This window comes from Lasioglossum baleicum, chromosome 1, assembly GCF_051020765.1.
Source record: "Lasioglossum baleicum chromosome 1, iyLasBale1, whole genome shotgun sequence".
Lineage (NCBI taxonomy): Eukaryota > Metazoa > Arthropoda > Insecta > Hymenoptera > Halictidae > Lasioglossum > Lasioglossum baleicum.
This window is the reverse complement of record NC_134929.1, coordinates 20,318,567-20,331,341: the sequence shown is the minus strand read 5'-3', so window position 1 is coordinate 20,331,341 and position 12,775 is coordinate 20,318,567. Positions and strand designations below refer to the sequence as shown.

At 47.3% G+C, this 12,775-nt stretch overlaps 1 protein-coding gene across 6 annotated transcripts in view; it reads left to right on the top strand.

Annotated features, from left to right (window-relative positions):
* Eip74ef (Ecdysone-induced protein E74) overlaps positions 1–12,775 on the top strand; it is a 215,547-nt gene that overhangs the window by 149,779 nt on the left and 52,993 nt on the right. The gene's annotated exons all lie outside the window — the stretch shown is intronic.

Here is a 12,775-nt window from a genome sequence, read left to right as displayed (position 1 = left end):
TGTATACAATGTTTACCAATCTCGCTGGTAACAATAATTGCGGACGGGTTCTGCGATAATCGTACGTAACCGTTCGCCACGGTCTTCTTTATCGTCGTTATTGGTTCGCGGATTTTATGCACACAGAGATCTTCGAAGGATTTACGGTTGCTGTTGTTTTCTTTGCGCTGAAATTCTGCAAATGAAATTTTGGTTTTATCTCTTTGCTTTATGACTTACAACATCGCGGCAGGGTCGCGACCAAGGTCTACCGTTGCAGATCAAAGATTTATGTATTAAAGGGGAGACTCGGCCCTTGTACAAAGGTTTTCGCGGAACGGGGAAGAAATGCTTCAAAGACTAGATACGGCAAGTTCGAAAACTTGATTCGATTCTTCTTGTCGTCTCGGCGAGAGTTATCGCCGAGCGCTCGCGATTGCTGCCGAGAGATCGTTCTTTCGGCAAGGTTATTATCATCAGAAAAGAAAAAGAGACCACCGAAATAAACGGTTACGTATGCAGATAAGTGGCTCGGCCCCCACTCGAGGCTCCAGCGTTCGGTGGTTGGAACGATCTCACTCGCAAATACAGATTGCTCAACCCTTTGGAGTCGATCACAGAAAAATTATGCTGCAACTTCCTAGTCGCTTCTCGCTGGACAATGCTTTTGGGAAGGGTCGGTTTTGTATTTCGCGTAGTAGCTTCTCTGAGATAAAGATTTGGTACATTCGTTTCTTAAAAGGACATTAAATTGCTAGCCATCTTCTCTAATGAAGTATGATTAATTAGATACCTGTAAGAAAAAGATCTGCAAGTTTAGTTCGAATAAAAAGAATGTGCATTCTTTCTTCGCGTCCGCGAAGAAGCCGAAGTCGCGGGAAAATAGTCGTTATCGTGACATTAAACTTTCGGCTATTTTTTATCCTATCTCTTACCACATTCGAGATATAACCCGATCGCGTGACGCACGCTCTGTACGCGTTCGAGGTCGACCGTGCATCGATCTCGAAAATAGTAAAAATTCGGTGAACGCGATTCAGAACCGGAGGATCGCGTTTGCGATCGGTTTCGTGACCCAGTGCGAGGCTCGGAGGTGCGCAGGCACGCGTGTGTGCACCATCGGAAAAAGAAGGAGAGGCGAAGCAGAAGAAGAGAACGCTCGGTACGAGCGAGTGCGTGGCGTACATACTCGTCGAACCGAAATACGTGCCCGTGGCGCTCTCCTTCTTCTTCTTCTTCGGTACAATGAACGGAGAGGGAAACTGGCCGGCAGAAACAGTCGCGAAAAAGAACGAGAAAAGAGAGTAGGAAAGAGAAAGAAAGAGAGAGGGAAAAAGGGAGAGCGTGCGTGAACGGTATGCCGTGCGTGTACGCGCTCGCTCGATCGTCTGCATTCGTGTCGGTGTCCGTGCGTAATTTCGGCCGATAAAAATATTACGCAAGCCGAGCCGGCGAAGGTCGTACGACGACGAGCCGGTATACCCGCCGAGATATTCGGCTGTTCAAATAATTTTGCAATTTCTCCCGTTATCGGAGCCCCTCCCCTCCTCTCCCCTTCTCTCTTTCCTCTTCGTGATCCCGTTGCCCCGGATCCCGCCTCGAAACACCGACACAGAAGAAGGAAGATAATACCTTGTGACCTGCCCCAACCCCGACGAAATTAGTCTCTCGTATCGCGGCTCTCTCTCTCTCTCTCTCTCTCTCTTTGCTTCTCTTTTTCACTCATGCTTCGCTCATCTTGCCCGGGATCCCTTTTTCTCCCGGCTTTATTCTTCGCTTTTTTGAAACTTCACCTAGTCCTTCCTTCTCGAGGAAGCAGATCGATTATCGGATCGACCGAGTTCTGGTCTGCGATACGAGCACCTTGTTTCTCGTCCACTTTTGGTTTCGTTGCTGGATTTTCACTCTTGAGTATCACAAAGTTAATACCACTAACTTTAATCAATTCATTAATGCTGAAATTAACTAGATTGTAACACGAAGCGGGAACTTCATTAACAAGTAACTAACGACCGTTCATAATAATTTCTACGAGTACAAAAGAAAGGTGAAACTTGTGAGAAATGCATGAAATTCAGTCAACAGTGTATACATTTCTCTCGGAGTCTAAGATACTTTGATGTAGGATTCAGGTTCTCGAGGCAACTGTACCCAACATTTCCAAACATCCTCAAGAAGGAAAGGCATACATACTACATAAAAGTTATCAACAGATTTACTGTCGGTTCGTTTCGCTGAGCGTCCCGAATAGAAAATATGAAGGAGTGAGCTAGAAAAAAGTAGCCGGCAAAGAACGAAACGACGAGTTCACAATATTTACCTACCTCGTTCTTTTTCATCGCGGCGAGAAATGATGGGCCAGCAATATCCCATTGTCCAAAGGCAAAAAGTTGGCTTGACTTTAGGGGCGCGGTGTTTGCAAACAAGGCCGAGGTCGAGGACACCGGAAGTTGTGGAAACATTTTTAACCCTTTCGAGGACGCGTCGATGCTGACTCGACGGGGGCTTGTTGTCCTTTCGGTTTTAACGACAGGACGACTCGTAGGCGTGACCGTCGAGGACCAGGAGAAAGTGGATGCGTTCTTTTCTCCCCGGAATTTCTCTCATTTTTCATTTTCGTCACAGTGCACGTGGAACGAATGGCTCTCGGGGGCTTTTCCCGACCCCGGGCCATGATTTTTCAACTTTCACCGAGTCCTTAGTAACGACCGACCCCCAAACCTGATATTCAAAAACACAAGACACTAGGCCTCCCGAGCAGAAGTCAATAGTGTAACTCTCGAGGACGTTTCTGCGTGTACGAATTTTTCGCGGAAAAACTATTAAAACTTTCGCATTGGGATTTTGCACACGTGTTTATTGGTATTTGAGGTACATGTGTGATTTTTTTCAAGTAAAAATACTCAACATTACACGAGTTATATATTTTCTTATAGAGCATGTGTGTTTCGAAAAATAAAAATCTTGATTATTCACAAAATGGCTTTGTAATTCAAAGTACCGGTTTCTTTTTACTTCTCGGCCTTTATCTTAGGAACGTAATAAAATATTGACGGAGTTTTACGTGCTGAAGATCCTCCCAAAATTTTCAGTGTAAGATCCACCTCGAAAAGCAGAAGCCTCGAGGATTCCAGCTCTCACGGTTCAGAAGTTCGAATCCCTTAGGAGAAAACACGGGAGGCCGTTTTCCCTGGAAAAGCTATCACCTAAAACGCGTCGCGTTGCACGTGTTCGGCTGCTTGTGGGGTGTCGGAAAAGGGGAAAGAAAACTAACGAGATGTCAATTGGTAGTTTCCCGATCCGAAAATTCTCGCCCGAAAAAAGCCGACAGTCTTTTTTACGAGTACGGTTTTCAGTTTTTTGCCTCGGCTAGAGAAACTGGGGTTCATTTATGAGGGTAGGGGGAGGTGTGGGATGGAACCCTTTCCTCGAATCGACACCGGCATGCTCTGTTCTTGCCTTCGAAGGAGACAGAAGCTAAATATCTTGGGGCAATCGTTTACTTTTCGAGCTACCGTGTTTGACGGCCCGTTGGCTTTTGCGGTCTCTCCTCCCTCCCTCTCTCTCTCTTTCTTTCTTCGTCGACCAGCACCCGGAAAAACTTTCGAAACCTTTCACGAGGGCCTTTCAGGTAGCCGGCCACCTCTGATTTATAAATCGAGCCGAACTCTCCGGTCGGGGTCACGATTTCCACGGATCCGTGGAGGCTAGGAAACGAGCACGGTGAATGTTAATCGCCCGGACGATTATTCTCGTCCTTACGAGGATTATATCGAGCGGCGACGTGACCTGCCTCTGCTTCCCGCTGATCAAAAGCCCGGCCGCTTATTAATATTTTATCCGATAAAAACCGTGTCGCAGGCAGCGCGCGCGCGCCGCGCCTCGCCTGCCAATAACCGGCGGATATGTCGGGCATCGGATAAATTGCCGATTGATTTATTCGGTACACTGCCACCCCCCACGACTCCACGATTTTGGCAGCGGCTGTCGACGCCGGCCACTCCTTGCTCACGATCGCAAATTGCTCCTTTGTCTCATGGTCGTCAATAAAAACGAAGAAGAACATTTCTGTGTGACAACAGGAGACAGACCTCCTGATTACCATGACAATACAAAATATGTAGATTATTTCGTTCACGTTTTTTCTTCAGTTTTTGTTTCTGGTTTGTTTCTCGAGATTTCGTTCGAAGATTTTAAGCAATTCCGTTCGTATCGGTAAGAATTTTTTTTGCAGCTCTTGCGGGTCACCTTTCGACGCAGTCGTTATCACTCGCCGTTTATTTGCAATTAGCTTACATATCTGTCGCCCGCAGCCTTACGAAAGTTACGTATACCGTTATTTATCTGTAAATACAAAACAATAACAACAAGCATCGCGCGTCGAGGGGTTAATTAGACGATTAACGTCCCACGTCTTGATCACGTGGTCGAGCTACGTGTACGGAAGTCGACACATTTCTTGGCTAATCTCGGCGAGATAGAGTGACCTAATCAGATCGCCAGTCGATATGTAGGCCAGTCGGTCGGGGAGTCGATAAGTGGATCTTTTCCGCGAATTTCGGTTTTCGTTGATTGCCGAAGCCGAAGATAGAAATTGTGGATCTAGAAAGAGTATTTGAAGTAATTAAACATTATATTGTACTCCCGATTTTCGAAGAACTGTGATAATCTCGTAAAAGAATATCGTATTACGACAATAAGATTGTTTTTCCTCGAGAATGCTGTGCATTCAAACGTCTGTGGGAACTTTGAGAAATTTTTTCCATGACTGAAATCACCATGGGATTTAAAGATTGAGCTTCCTCTTTGCAGCGACCCCTTCAAAATTGATGTACGATTTTTGTAGTCGTTTTATCGCAAGAGTTATACCGCGAGGCAGTGATAAAACAGTGGAAAAGATCGTCCGCGAAGCTTTAAGGGTTGTAGAAGCGATACCCCTTCCAAAGCGGTTGCGAAATCGACCGGAGAAAAATGTAAGAGCACTGGGAGCGTGTCAGAATTTCGAAGAAGCGCGTTTTCACTTAACGTAGTCTAATAACGATCGAGATGGACCCGTTACTTTCTCGCGTGGATCGGCGTGAAAATTGCGAGTCGGGACGAGTGGGGACGAAGAGAAAGATGGAGAGTGAAGGTACGGTTTTCGACGCGGAATCTCGAAGCTGAAAAGGGACGGTATTCGATAGGTCGGGGGTGGATCCCGTTTCCTTTGGTTTCCGTGTCTCGCTGGGACCGATCTCTCGCAACCCCCGACCGCTGATTAACCCTGGTTGGCGGCTGCTCAATCGACGGACACTGTTTTCTTCCCCCTAGGGGCCGATCGAACGGTCTTCATTTCCTGATTAACCCCGAGGCTTCCTCTCCTCTTCCTGGTGCGAGAAAGAAGAGAGCCACCGCAGCCGGAAGTAATCTGTCTTCCTCCTCCGCTCGTGGCGAGGCGGTCTCGCGAAAGGAATAGAGGCCAGGGAGGGTGGAGGGAGAGGGAGAGAGAGAGAAGAACGTCCGCTCGAATTCACTTCGAGTGATTTAAAGGCTGGAATTATCCTTTCTCGTCCCTTCCGCTGGCCCTAACCCTTCCCCGGCTCGCCTCGTTCGGCCATTATGCTGCTGCCTAAGTTGGAGGCACCCTTTCGATGCGCCCAGAACAGCCTAACCTTTTTACGAGTATTCAAAAGATTCCGCCGATTGCATCGGATCGGATGGCTTTTTACGAATTCGTTTGGAAGCGTGCGAGGAAGATCTGTAATTTACATTTCTTACATTTCAAAAATCTGGCTTTGACCAAACACTGACCTAATGATCGAATACTCAGAGTAGATCGCAAACATTTGGTTTGCAATTCGGAGACGAGTTAAAGGGTAGACCGACCTCGAAAGTCCTATTGTTACGGTCACGAGGCGCAATTTGCATTATTCGGAAGCATATAGCTGTCGCAGATTGATGAAAATAGCTGTATGCTTCCGAATAATGCAAATTACGCGACCTATTAATTTTCGCGGCCTAGATCGATCTTTTATCTACCGTTTATGACTACTGAAAATCCCCACCTTTGCATTATCGAGAAATGAGAAAGCTCATTCAGCACCCTTGCTATCATGGAAAAACGAGTCTACTACCCTAACTAATCAATTGTCCATTCATTCATCGACTGATTGATTCCTTTTCGAATTTAAGCAGAATCTGTATGGATAATACTTCCTCTCTGATAAAGAGTGCTGCAGTTTCGCTGACTCCCGACGGCTTCTTCTTCTCCGCGAAGCCTCGCCATTGTTTGAACCCTGATAAGGCGTCCCGGAGTATCAGGGAGGGGGGAGAGGTCCGGCTTCCTTCTGCAACGTCTGTTGCCATGGGGGACGTTTTATCGAGGCGATATATGGAAAGCGTCGTCGGTGGTTGTATTTAAATAGCCGTCGGACGGCCGCTTCGGGGAAGCGCGATGGCTCATTGGAATTCAGGATATTGGCCCGGCGAGGAAGGAAGGACTAACTTCCTGTCTGCGATCTTCGTACCCTCCTTCATTGCCTTCTCGAACCATGCCGACACCTTTCCCTCCTTTTCCCTACCCGGATGAATCCTAGACAGCTTTTTCGTACCTGTTCGCAGTTTCTTCGCCTCTGCACCTCGTGCCCTTTGTTATGCATGTCGACACACAGTCATCATCGCTGAACTGCAGGTTTATGTGTTTATGACTGGACTCCGGATTTTATGCGTTTATGACGAAAAAGAAGTAGGTGCAATATTTTTGTGAAACAGTGAAAAGATTCAGAAACACTTTAAGAGTATACATAGATATGCTATTTTGTGTAAATATACATAGAAAATCTGTTGCACGAAGAATTCCGCAGTCTGTTTATGACGAGAATGGGTAACTGCCCATGGCTAACCCGTCTAAATAAATCTTAACATTTTTATAAGGCAATTATGTGTAGCATCCCATAACCTCGTCTTTGCTCTGAACTAATGCAATAAAAGTGTGTCACTCGACCAACCGGTGGTAGTTAACGCTGTAAACATTGTCGAACGCGTAAAGCCGTAAAGCAATGGTAAAATAGTACATTCTAAAGAGCTTGCAAAATCGCCCAGCTACATTGCAATCAGTTTCCTCGAGGAAAGGACATAACGAATTCGGTCGAAGCGCACGGAAGTGTTCTACCGATCGTTAATTTTTCGGTAAACGTATCGGAATGGCAACGCGCGTCGCTTCCTGGCCGTTTCACCAAAGTTTTCCCTTGAAACTAATTGCCCGGCTTTCACGAACTTGCGCGGAAAATTTTCTCCGACTCGACGACCGTCGTCGCCCGTAGAAAGTTGAATCGGTGGAACAGCTTTCGTCGTATCCGCGATGATCGTGTCTAGCCTCACATCGGGCATTTTTCTTGAGGTATTCTCGAGGTCGTCGTGTACCATCATCCTTCAACCCTTGTCCTGTGTGGAGGCAAGATTTTCCTCGGCACCGCAAGGAACAGGAAAAAGATTTCTATCGATCGCGTTCCCCGCGAGCGCCCATTAAAATGCCAGAGAAAAAGGGAAAACGAGTTCGATGTTGGAACACGCCCAGAGTACCTCTCTCCTCCTCTCTCTCTCTCTCTCTCTCTTTCTCTCTTTAACGGCCAGGTGATTTCGCGCGCGATATTAAACGCTGCTGCTACTGTTCGCATCGATGAAATCGAGCTCGGTCGTTCGCTCGAGCTTCCACTTGAAACTGACCTACATTCCGCCGTTTCCGAATCCCATAGGATCGACCACACTCATCCGCTGCACGCTTCTCGCTCCGTTAACCCTTTTCCGTATCTTCCGGTCCCGGCACACTCGAATTGATTGCATCCAAAAATCTGAATTTTCGAAACGTTTCGTTCTCGTTGGATTCCGCTCCGTTTTGGATAGCGATATATATTATTAATACCAAACCTAAGGCCCACGAAGTGGCGAAAAGGTGGATCGGTTGGCTACTCGTTCAAAGATCCCGAAAGGGTAAAGACAAGAAGGAGGATGCGCGGTCGGTGTCTCCGCGAGACGATTTTTTTATAGCACGTCGAGGTGGTGGCAGAGCAGGGGGTGTCACCGGAGCGGACACTTGCTCTATCTCGCGGGCAGAGCCGCATCCCTATTTTTTTTTCCTCCTTGAAACGCGGCGTTTCTTGGTCCGTCTTTGACGAAGGGGATGATCACCCTCTCTGCCGGCCGCCCTTTCCACGCCGGGTCCACCCTTTTATCCGCGCGGCGTGGTCTCACGCCTCACGAATTTCCTCTCGTCCGGCGGGGATCGATTTCCCGCGGCATTTTCCACGCCGATCGGCCCGGAAGAGAGAGCCCATCTAGAATAGGAGGAGTGAGAGAGCGCGCGAGAGGGGATAGAGAAACGAGAGAGAAAGAGAGAGGGGGTGAAGGACGTGCCGTAGGCGGTCGCAATAGGAAAACTGGGGTAGACTGTCCTTGTGCTCTTGGGTGGTTATTGGAACGTTGGCACGGAGACGCTTACCTTCGTCTACCGGGTGTCCCAATTGCGCGGACGACTCGACCGCTTGGCACACGAGCCGATTAATGAAAGTGGAGCGTGATCCTTCGTAAAAATAGAGGAACGCCCCCCGTGCGTCGGCGGGATGGCGATCGATCGATTGGTCAATCCCGCGTTTCATGCCCGATCGGACGATCGCCGATCGTTTTCACAAGCTGCCGCGCCGTCGCTCCAGAAATTTTCACGCGTTATCTTACACTCTCATCTGCCTCTGGCATCGATCTATGCCCTTTGTCCTCCGACAGGATTTATTTACCCCGTTCCACAACCCTCTATCTGGCCTTCTCCCGCGATCCTCTGCACGTGGTTGCTGCGAGCACTGTACTGTAGTGCATGCTTAAACGTCCGCGGTCGGGACCGAACGCAGACACTTAAGCGGGCATGTGAGTTCGACCTAAGGAAAGTGGATTTTTGTGTGAGCGAGACACTCGGCACGTATCAAGTTTCAAATTCCGAGATTGGTGGGAATGGCGACGGATGATTATGTGTGTACTATTGTGTACGCATGAGACTAAAGGTCGATTCATATTTTTGATAAAAATAGACCAGGTATAAAACTGAAAATATTTAATCAATTCGAAAACGCTATTCCACTTATCAAGCTCACTAAGAAAAGGAACAGTCTATTTAATCATTTCTGAATTTTTCTACTAATCACAATGCTGGATTCGATCTTTGTACAATGAATTGTGTTTCTCATGGATCTCCTCAGATTGAACGATGCAAATTTGAAGTATGTTAGGAGGCATGCGTTACAGTGCTCGGTTGCAGGGTTCAGAATCACTCGCAACACCGCAATTAGGCGATCATCGCGGCAAAGGACAGCTCCGGGAGAGCTAACCCAGACCCCTCCGCGCGTCCATGTTAATTAGCGATTAGTGTCGGAGCGACAGCTCGGACTGAAAAATGCTGGTTTAAAGGTCCCCATCCGTCGAGACGAGCGTTTAACTCGATCTCGAGGAGCAATTGACCTCACCTTGACACAATCGTCTGCTTGGTTCTGCTCTCGGTGCGTGGACCGCGTCCGAATTGGCTCGCGACAAGCCTAACCCAAGCGGAGCCGAGCAGAGCTGATTGCGGCCGGAGAATCGCGTCAGCGATCTTCCCTGTCGAGGAATCGTCTCCATTTTCCCGAGCCTCCGTGCCGTCGAACTTGTTCGTGGAAACGCAAGTTCGAACAGAAACATCGAACGGCCCGGATCGCGAACCGATCTAGAAAACTGTCCAGAAAAAGGAAAAGCGACGGCGCGGTACGAAATTAATCTTCAACACATTGAGTGGCATGTGACGAATCAGAGACGGAAAGATTTGTATTAATATTAACATTAACCTCTCCAGTAGCAAATCCTTAGGATCCACAAAATGCAAGATGATTGAAAGAGTACTTTCAGAATCGTACATCTAAACTTTTCAATTTTTATTTCGCTGAATAAATAACTTTTATGGAATGTTTGAGGTTGCTAGTTTGACATATTCAAAGCGTCGAACGTTCTTCAGACTATTTAGGAACTAGATTCACACGATTTATTGAATATGCGAATTTTTTTAGAATATTGCACAAAGCGGAACCGATTCAATCAACTAAAATGCGTTCCACTCTCCGAAATAATCTCCAACACTTTCTATATACCTACTCCATCTTACCAGTGACACAGCTTAACGACGTTCGCGATCGACGTGTACGTTTTCGGTGACACTTGGTGGAGGTTTCGAGAAATCGGATAGGTTTGGCTTTCGAGTAGCTCAATTATCGGCGCCTGTCGTCGACCGAGCTCCCAGCCGACACCCTGTACAAGGGATCGATATCTCGCGCAAGGGGTGCATTAATTACCAGCGTGACTGCGATACCACCGGCCCTGGAAGAATCGCTCGGAAGCTGGGCGATTAATTATCCAACGTAACCGCATTATTAATGCCCCCCGCTAACCGTTCCGGCGTTCGCAAGCTCGCGCTCCCGGAAACTCCCTTTTATTATATTAGGTTGTTGCATATATGGAATTGTTCGATTTTAGAATGCGAATATTGCGGAGTGTTCTCATCAGGAAATACTGTCACAAGTATTTATGGCACAGAGTTGATCTTTTATGGTTGCAACGAAGTAATTCTGCAGATGGTCGATGAGACAATACAAGAAAGTTGAAGCGAGCAACGCGAAGATGAGCGATATCGAAAGATCAGTGAAAGGGAGACGACAGAGCAGCGAGATATTGAAAGAGAAAGGGACGGGCCCATGGAATAATGAACTATTAATCACCATTGAAAACGGTGTGCTAACGTCTTCTACGAAATGCTGCTAAAGAAGAAAACACAATATTTTCACGACGAAACCGTTTTGAGCAAAGATTCCGGACCATTTCGATCATCTGCTTTACAGCTCAGTGTGAAACAGTCTCTACCGTCTTCCGGGTGTAGACAGTGTCATTCCGGATTTGTTTTGCCAGCGTTTCGTAAGCAGTGTGACCAGCTTCATTCGGGGTCAAGACAACGCGTTGCTACTGACCCCAGACGAGGCTGGTAGCGCGTCGCTTGCGAAACGCTGTGAAAACAATTCCAAAAAAAAACACAGCTACCTCCGACAACATCAACAGTATTGCACACTTAAGTGTCCGTATGGAATCCCGACGGGAGGTGACTTTAGCTAAACAACGGAGAGAATCCTTTAACCATTTTAACAAGGCGAAAACGATGCATTTTTAAACTCTTTTAACCCTTTCGTTATCTTAATTTTCACGTACCAAGTTTCAATCGGCTCGAAGCTCAGAGGACCCATTTTCTGAAATAGTTGGAGACAGCGACGGGCACTTAACTGTGTGTGAACAGGCCTATCAGGAACCGTGAAACGTATGCGAATCGAGTAGCAGCTCGCGGATTGAAAAAGAGAAAGCGTTGCCAGAAAATGCAGCAACTGCTGCTGTAATGTGGAGACTCGCGTGACGAGAAGGTCCGCGTGACAGAGAGGAAACGAGCCACCCGTTAGATACGCGTTCGAGCGAAGGAAAGGAACGCCGGCGAAGCGGGCCGGAGCGGGACGAGGCGGGCAAAGCGTGCCGTGGCAAGGCGAGGCGAGGCGAGGAGCGTGGAAACGGCGGAAGAGAGGCGGACTCGATCGCTCGCTATAGGTACAAGAACGGTGCATAGAGGAAGAGCAGCGCGCTCGTTGAATGCACCAGCCCTGACCTACATAGTAAAGCGTGTTGTGGGCTAGGCGAGCCTACGCTAGAGCTACCTAGACTATTATAGCAACGAGGTGTACGGTATGCCCCTTCTGCTCGCGTCCATCACGCCGAGCCGGCAGAAGCGCGCGTGGGCTACGCGAAATACATACTCGAGCGTCGAGCTTTTCCTCATTCGCAACCAACAAATATCAGACAATCAGATTGTTTATCTTGGACCATGCTTCCTGAACAATTGAAAAGCGATTCGGAGGGTACAGCATCTCGGACACAATTTTTTTGCTGAACTATTAAAGCAATATTTATTAAGATCTCTGAGAATGTTACAAACATTGTTATGATAAACTTTGTCTTTTCTAGTTTTGTATTATTAAGTACGTTGAGATCCTGTGCGATTAACCACTGGGACTACGTATTTATAAAATGAAAATCTTATGTTGATTTCTTTTAATTTAAAAAGAAATTTCAAATTAAAATCTTTGATTTCCCTGAATTCAGACTGTGGAGATTAAGAGTGATGGGGATCAGCTGATTAAGCTCACTCAAGCTCTCGAATTCAGGCTGTAGATTCAGAGCGATGGGAATCAGCTGATCGAGTTCACTTAAGCTTTCGAATTCAGGCTAGAAGTCCATAAAGCCGGGATCCCGGTGTTCTGATTTCACTATCAAATTTATTATCAGGATTATTTCTCTGCGATCAGGAAATTCCGCAGGTCGCGGCATCTCAGCCGATAAGGTCGAAAAATTCGAGCTAAGTATAACGACCGATAATTTCGCGGTTAAGTTGGCGTTACGCGACCAACGGAGAGACAGAGAGAGAGAGAGAGAGAGAGAGAGAGAGAGAGAGAGAGAGAGAGAGAAGAGATGCACGTACATACACGGAGAGTAGTGCAGCAGAGCGAGTGACCGTTCCGTTATTATATCATCTCGCGAACAGTGGTGCGGCATTTAACGTTACGTAATCTCTCTCGCTCTCTCTCTCTCTCTCTCTCTCTCTCTCTGGGTACGTGTGTGTCAAGAGGCTCGTTACCAGCCGGTCGGTCTCGTTATACAATGACTAGTTCGCGAAAGAGAGCTAGAACGGGAGCAACGGAGTACAGTATGTACTATT